The sequence below is a fragment of the Sander lucioperca genome, chromosome 1, assembly GCF_008315115.2.
Source record: "Sander lucioperca isolate FBNREF2018 chromosome 1, SLUC_FBN_1.2, whole genome shotgun sequence".
NCBI classification, from domain to species: Eukaryota; Metazoa; Chordata; class Actinopteri; order Perciformes; family Percidae; genus Sander; species Sander lucioperca.
In genome coordinates, this window is record NC_050173.1 from 27,991,163 (window position 1) to 27,999,985 (window position 8,823).

The following is an 8,823-nucleotide window of genomic DNA, read 5'->3' on the forward strand; positions in this document are numbered from 1 at the left end:
GTGCAACAAGAATTCCCGTAGGAATCACAATTTGCCTCAGCATTCCTTGGCCCTTCACAGTTTGATAACTCAATAGATTACCTGCCGCACTTTCCAAGGACATTAAACTAAGTTCTCCTCAGGATCGATGAGAAAGGGCTTTTTGGATATCAACACTGCTCAATCCTGCACACTTCATTTCCCACACCATAGAGGCCCCTGAATTTAATTAAACCACACTGAATGGTTTTAATTCCAACTTTGTACAGTTACATAAAGTAGCTGCCAATGCGAGGAAGACAGAAACACAGCACTGTAAAGGAGAAATGTCGATTTCCCCAAACAAGAGAAACCAAATCAGGGACTGACAGTACTAGAAAGACAGCTTAGAAAACTCAGTAACGCACTCGTAGCTGACATTTAAAATGTATATTACTAACTCAAATATATTTATTTATAGGACATGGTATTTCATTAGAAAAAGACTGGCTTAAGTAGAGAATGTGAGAAATGGGCACTTATATTTCAGACAGGTGGCAGGTAGCGAGGAGTTATTGGTGCCCACTTGCTTTGTCAAAGGCAAAAAGGTCTTTGGAAGGTCTTTTTCAAGTGTGACACTCATTGCTGCAGACTATTTACCTACGCTTGTACTTTTATTTATCGCGTGGTTCCACACCATGAATTATCTAATGTCTTATGGACTGTAAATTTCCCTAATGCAGTTCTGCGCCCTTCCTCTACACTTACACACATAAGCATGTACGCACATAAGCATGTACGCACTATGCACACAAGCACACACCACAATCAAACACACACATACAGTACACAATCATAATACCCCTGAAGTCACCCTTTGTAAGACTACTCCCTCAGCTTTATTGTGTATTGAGGCAACAAAGTGCCCACATTTGTTTGCGAGGGGTAAGTGATAAAAGCATCTGCCATAAGAAACCCCCGGTGTCCTTTTGAGGCCCTTGTGAAAGCAGTAAAGCTGCTGTCACCAATCAATCAGGGAGAGTACCACAATATTGTTTACTAGCGCAGCTCATTAAGCAATGTAGCAGAACATGCTAACTTAATTTAAAGTGAGATTTATTGTGGCCTGGGCAGGAGAGAACCATTGTCCCGTAGCTCAACTCTGTGCCATTGTGGATCTGGGTTGCTAAATTACAACCAAGAGCTGCTGATAAATTGGCCTGTTCTCATTTAACCTACTTACCGGTTTCCAGATAGACAATAATGAAGAATCATTTGACACTGAAGTGGAGCACAATAAAGTAATTTGCTATCACGCTATCAAGCCCGACTGTTGGCCAAAAATAACACAGTGGCTATGATATAAGTGGAAAAACCATGTAGAGACATTGATAACTCGATGAGTGGAAGTAAATTGGTAAGATGTAGAGACATGGATGACTCATTAACTAGGCAATGCAGGTAAGTTGCAGTAGAAACTAAGGAGAGAGGAAAAAGCAATCAAGATCAAAATTGATTGCTTTTTACTTTAAACTGCTTCCTAAAAATGAGAGTTTATGAAATTGGTATTTGCCAAAGAATAAAATTGACAGTTAAAAGCAGATTTGTTTTTCTACAACACTATTAAAGCCTTTGTACGTTATAATTAGCTTGAGTATTCTGAAGATGTTTATAAATAACAGAAAAGAAATGCAATTGGCTGACAACTTAACTCCTCTCACTTTGGAAATGACACACTGACAGGCTTCCCACTGAGGACGAGGTCACAATGAAGCGCAGTGATCAGGACTCTCACTGGGGTGCTTTGGGCTTCTTCCCAGGTACCAGGTCCAGGGGCATCTCTCTAGTAAAGTGCCTCTGGGGGGTAGTCACACTTTTAAAAGACGGAAATTAAGTGGAAAAATGTCTGCTCACTCACTGATGTAATTATCTGTCCTGGATTAACATCTGTTCGCAAGCTTGTGTGCCAAGTCCACTTCAACATGTGCCAGTACCTCGTGGCAGTGCCGGGTATGTGTACCTGTGTCTATTTCCAAACGCTGTGTATCTTGGCACCAGCTGCAGCAACTTTTCACTCTGACATCCTCCACCCATTCAACATCTGCGTATTTAAGTGAACATCTTGGCTGCGGTCATTGAGAATACCAACGTTGTGACACCACCTAATCATTTTTTCCAGTTTAACCACCACAATGTAGAACAGGTTTTCTTAGATGAAATTTATTTTTACAAATTATATATATATATATATATATATATATATATATATATATATATATATTTATTAGGGCTTTCAAAATTAACGGGATAATAACAAGTTAACTCAAATTCCTTTTAATGCCGCTCATTTTTTGGACGCACAATTTACACCTTGGGCCGCGCCGTAGTTTGGGAAATCAGAAAGTGATGCAGCATTTACGTTGTGGACAACCGTAAAGTGTTCCGTGATAACGTCCAGTGGATCACCAAACCCGCCATCCGCTGCCTGGCTCGCCGCTGCAGAGTGAAGCGCATCTCTGGTCTGATCTCCGAGGAGACTCGCGGTGTGCTGAAAGTTTTCCTGGAGAACTTGATCCATGATGGTGTCACCTAACACAGAGCATGCCAAGAGGAAGAAGGTAACCGCCATGTATGTGGTGTACGCACTGAAGAAGCAGGACCGCACCCTGTACGGCTTCGGAGGTTAAACCTGATCCTGAGTCACAAATAAAAGGCTCTTTTAAGAGCCACACACTTAATTTAAAGAAAGTCTTCCTGTTCTGAGCAACATGCTTTATTACTTACATTTTTAACTAAAGCAATGGTCATTAAAAGGCAGCTCAAGAAGAAATGGATGATTTCTGGATGATGGTCTTTTGAAAGGCAAGTTCAGTTTCAAAGCCCTTCCAGATGGTTATTTTCATGTACTGTCGATGTGAATTGAGTTACAGTACAACCGGAGTACGTTGAGTCTGAAATACCACTTGAGGATTAAACACTTGTAAAATATCCCTTTTAAAGTACATTTAGAACAGATAAAAAATGTGCAATAAATTTGTAATTAATCGTGAGTTAGGTATGGACAATCATGCAATCATATATATATATATATATATATATATACTATGCTACGTCTGACGATTACTTCACTTTGACTTATCATATTTTATTTAGTAGCCAGCCATCAGCCATATTTACTGCTCTGATTTGTTCTGCCTACTCTACTTTTATTATAAAATGAATCCAAGCAGAGCCATGTTCTTACACATCATCCCTTCCTGTTGGTGGGAAGCCTCTAGAAAGCTCATTAGCATGCTTCATTTATCTACATCACGTGTGTCAAAGAATGTCAGGGTGGGCGTTCACCTAGTGGCTTATTCCCACCTTAACAACTCTGTTGTAACAGAGCTCAGGTGGCCTGTGTGTTCTAGAGAACCTGCTTGATATTCAGCCCGCAAACCTGGGCTAATCCATTATGCATTGGCATTGTTATACTTCTTTTTACTTCCCCCCTTATTAGAAGTGCCAACCTTTCCTGGTGTGGCTCTAAGTGTGAGCTAAATGAAGGATTCCATTTGAGTTGTGGTTATTGACATGCAATATCCAAAGGATTAGCCTGTCTTACTGTGGAAATGCCATCCAATATAAGCGGAAGGAATGTTTTTGGATGACTCTTGGGTATACATGGTGACTAACATGTATATCCACTGGGAGCAAATTATAATTGAACTATACCATGGAAAAGAGAATTTGCATCTCCTCTTGTTAACTGGGCCCTAATTATCTTTACTCTTCATTTATTGGAGCATAGGGGATAGAGCACTGTGTCCTCTCTATTAGATCAACAGTCTGGGGAGTTATTTAACTATAGGTTAATAAACTGCAGAATGCAATCACAGCTCAGCCAATATTACAAAGGATATGACGTTTCGGAGCATGTGCATTAGGGCTGGGGAAAGTCAGCTCTCAGGGGAGCATACCCCTGTAGCTATAGTTTCAGCAATGTATAATTGTCAACAATGCCATGGTAGTTTTCTCCTATTTGAATGCTCAATATTTCAAATAATTTGCCCTTGTTGCCACACAAATGGCTCTGGCTGGAGGATATTATCAAGTACTCTCATTACAATGCATTACATGTTTTACAGAGCTCAGTTAGTATAAGATTTGCGTAGCCTTTGGCTTGTCAAATGATTCTATAATTGATTAGATTAATACTGATCAGTGCTAACATGGAGCACAAGGTGGACTGATGTCAGTGTAGAGCAGATAATTGGATATAGTGAGTTAGTGTGAATGTATTATCAGTGATTAAATGGTTTCAAAAACGTTATTAAAGTAATAGAACAGTCACACATGCTAATTTCTGAAAGGAAATAACCACTGATTAGATTTTTTTGGAATTATGATGGGGAATTATATACACAGTATGATGTAAAAACAGCTTGCACTGGTTAGAAATTAGCTGTATTGTATAAGTATGCTTGTTGGCAGATGTAAGCCTTACTTTACCTATCTCTCAAACCACGCTTTGCTGTGATTACAGTGAGGTTTATGACCACAGCTCAATTTTATGCCCCCTCCTCTCAGATTTAGAAAAAGAGTGTGATAAACATCAGAGCTGAGTCTATTGAAATAATCGTATTGTCCATTCTTAGCCAATGTCCGCACAGAATATGGACTTTATCTCTTGCAAGCACCGTGGTTCCAGTTCTCTACTTGAATGGAAGGAATGAGATGACTGCTGCTTGTAGCTCTCCCACTGGTTCTTCTTTCATGGCAGGCTCAAGCTTTGGGCATGGTAGCAAACCACCGCTTGTTCTATGGACTCGCTATCCACTAGCAGCATGAGACCATGTGTGCGGGAAGTAGCCTAGCAAGAGCTGATGGCAGCTTCCTGGCTATCAGCTTGCTTTGAGCATCATAAAGGGACACATTCTTGCTTTAACACACAGTGGTATCTTATCATCCCATTCCACTAATTCTCAGCACATTATTTGGGATTTTCCCTACTTCAACAATGTGCATAAAGGGATCACAAGGGGCTCAAAAAGTAATCAAGGGAGACCTCAAGCACATGCCTTGGGACAGCATGGAGCCTGTGTGGATTTATCATGAAATTCAATCAAAGTCTGTGAGTTACATATAATATTGTAATATTCCATCCATCCATCTTCGTCCGCTTATCCGGTATCGGGTCGCGGGGGTAGCAGCTCCAGCAGGGGATCCCAAACTTCCCTTTCCCGAGCCACATTAACCAGCTCCGACTGGGGGATCCCGAGGCGTTCCCAGGCCAGGTTGGAGATATAATCCCTCCACCTAGTCCTGGGTCTTCCCCGAGGCCTCCTCCCAGCTGGACGTACCTGGAACACCTCCCTAGCGAGGCGCCCAGGGGGCATCCTTACCAGATGCCCGAACCACCTCAACTGGCTCCTTTCGACGCGAAGGAGCAGCGGCTCTACTCCGAGCTCCTCACGGATGACTGAGCTTCTCACCCTATCTCTAAGGGAGACGCCAGCCACCCTCCTGAGGAAACCCATTTCGGCCGCTTGTACCCTGGATCTTGTTCTTTCGGTCATGACCCAGCCTTCATGACCATAGGTGAGGGTAGGAACGAAAACTGACCGGTAGATTGAGAGCTTTGCCTTCTGGCTCAGCTCTCTTTTCGTCACAACGGTGCGATAAATTGAATGTAATACCGCACCCGCTGCGCCGATTCTCTGACCAATCTCCCGCTCCATTGTCCCCTCACTCGCGAACAAGACCCCAAGGTACTTGAACTCCTTCACTTGGGGTAAGGACTCATTCCCTACCTGGAGAAGGCACTCCATCGGTTTCCTGCTGAGAACCATGGCCTCCGATTTAGAGGTGCTGATCCTCATCCCAGCCGCTTCACACTCGGCTGCGAACCGATCCAGTGAGTGTTGGAGGTCATAGGCCGATGATGCCATCAGGACCACATCATCTGCAAAAAGCAGCGATGAGATCCCCAGCTCACCAAACTGCAACCCCTCTCCACCCCGACTACGCCTCGATATCCTGTCCATAAATACTACAAACAGGATTGGTGACAAAGCGCAGCCCTGGCGGAGGCCAACCCTCACCTGAAACGAGTCCGACTTACTGCTGAGAACCCGGACACAGCTCTCGCTTTGGTCGTACAGAGATTGGATGGCCCTGAGAAGGGACCCCCTCACCCCATACTCCCGCAGCACCTCCCACAGTATCTCCCGGGGGACCCGGTCATACGCCTTCTCCAGATCCACAAAGCACATGTAGACCGGTTGAGCATACTCCCAGGCTCCCTCCAGGATCCTTGCAAGAGTAAAGATCTGGTCCGTTGTTCCACGACCAGGACGGAATCCGCATTGTTCCTCTTCAACCTGAGGTTTGACTATCGACCGAACCCTCCTTTCCAGCACCTTGGAGTAGACTTTACCGGGGAGGCTGAGAAGTGTGATACCCCTGTAATTGGCACACACCCTCTGGTCCCCCTTTTTGAAAAGGGGAACCACCACCCCGGTCTGCCACTCCTTAGGCACCGTCCCCGACTTCCATGCAATGTTGAAGAGGCGTGTCAACCAAGACAACCCCTCCACACCCAGAGCTTTAAGAATTTCTGGACGGATCTCATCAATCCCTGGGGCTTTGCCACTGTGGAGTTGTTTAACTACCTCAGCAACTTCCACCAGGGAAATTGACGACAATCCCCCATCATCCTCCAGCTCTGCCTCTACCATAGAGGGCGTATTAGTCGGATTTAGGAGTTCCTCAAAGTGCTCCTTCTACCGCCCTCAGTTGAGGTCAACAGCGTCCCATCCTTACTGTACACAGCTTGGATGGTTCCCCGCTTCCCCCTCCTGAGGTGGCGAACGGTTTTCCAGGAGCACCTTGGTGCCGATCGAAAGTCCTTTTCCATGTCTTCTCCGAACTTTTCCCACACCCGCTGCTTTGCCTCTTTCACGGCAGAGGCTGCAGCCCTTCGGGCCCTTCGGTACCTTGCAACTACCTCCAGAGTCCTCTGGGATAACATATCCCGGAAAGACTCCTTCTTCAGTCGGACGGCTTCCCTGACCACCGGTGTCCACCACGGTGTTCGTGGGTTACCGCCCCTTGAGGCACCTAAGACCCTAAGACCACAGCTCCCCGCCGCAGCTTCAGCAATGGAAACTTTGAACATTGTCCACTCGGGTTCAATGCCCCCAGCCTCCACAGGGATGCACGAAAAGCTCCGCCGGAGGTGTGAGTTGAAAGTCTGTCGGACAGGGGCCTCCTCCAGACGTTCCCAATTCACCCGCACTACCCGTTTGGGTTTACCAGGTCTGTCCAGAGTCTTCCCCCACCCTCTGACCCAACTCACCACCAGATGGCGATCAGTTGACAGCTCCTCTCTGCCCCTCTCTTCACCCGAGTGTCCAAAACATACGGCCTCAGGTCAGATGAAACGATTATAAAATCGATCATTGACCTTTGGCCTAGGGTGCTCTGGTACCAAATACACTTATGAGCATCCCTATGTTCGAACATGGTGTTCGTTATAGACAATCCATGACTAGCACAGAAGTCCAACAACAAACAACCACTCTGGTTTAGATCAGGGAGGCCGTTCCTCCCAATCACGCCTCTCCATGTGTCTCCATCATTGCCCACGTGCGCGTTGAAGTCCCCCAGCAGAACTATGGAGTCCCCCACTGGAGCCCCATACAGGACTCCATTCAAGGTCTCCAAGAAGGACGAATACTCCAAACTCTTGTTTGGTGCATACGCACAAACAACAGTCAGAGTTTCCCCCCCCACAACCCGCAGGCGTAGGGAGGCGACCCTCTCATCCACCGGGGTAAACTCCAACGTAGCGGCGCTCAGCCGGGGACTTGTGAGTATCCCCACACCCGCCCGGCGCCTCACACCCTGGGCAACTCCGGAGAAGAAAAGAGTCCAACCCCTATCCAGGAGTATGGTTCCAGAACCGAGACTGTGCGTAGAGGTAAGCCCCACCAGATCCAACTGGTAGCGCTCCACCTCCCGCACAAGTTCCGGCTCCTTCCCCCACAGAGAGGTGACGTTCCACGTCCCCAGAGCCAGCGTCTGCTGCCCGGGTCTGGTCCGTCGAGGCCCCTGACCTTCACTGCCACCCATGTGGCAGCGCACCCGACCCCAGCGGTTCCTCCCACAGGTGGTGGGCCCATGGGTTGGAGAGAGAGGTGCCACGTAGCTTTTTCGGGCTGTGCCCGGCCGGGCTCCGTGGCAAACCCGGCCACCAGGCGCTCGCTGACGGGCCCTCCATCTGGGCCTGGCTCCAGACGGGGGCCCCGGGCTTCCTCCGGGCAGGGTCACATCATCTCTACCTCGTTTTTTCATAGGGTTTTTGAACCATTCTTTTTCTGGCCCCTCACCTGAGACCACTTTGCCTTGGGAGACCCTACCAGGAGCACAACGCTCCAGACAACACAGCCCTCAGGTTCATAGGGACACACAAACCTCTCCACCACGATAAGGTGATGGTTCCCGGAGAGGATATTGTAATATTGCCAATGGTATATCTGTGGTAACTAACCTAGTGGGCTAGCCTTAGCTAGACGCTATACTTTTCACTGGCGAGCGGCTAATGCAGCAGCACAGCCACTTTCAAACCAGAAATAAGGCTCAATAATTTAAATAGTTTCTTGTCAGACTCCACCCATTTTCAACACTTAATTTTCAACATGAATCAATAAACAGCATCACTACTTTCATAATGAAAACAAAGCCTCAAGGCACAGATTTTGAATTTTACTATTTTTATTACTCAAATAATCATTTCAGCCTCAGACTGATTGATTACTAGGAAAGTCTATGTAGAAGCCTTCATGCAAATTGCATGGAGACATGCACAAGATGAGGGGAAAT

At 46.3% G+C, this 8,823-nt stretch overlaps 1 pseudogene; it reads left to right on the forward strand.

The window, feature by feature from the left end:
* Positions 1 to 1,726: 1,726 nt before the first annotated feature.
* LOC116052661 lies at positions 1,727 to 2,749 on the forward strand (annotated as a pseudogene).
* The last annotated feature ends 6,074 nt before the right edge of the window (positions 2,750 to 8,823 follow it).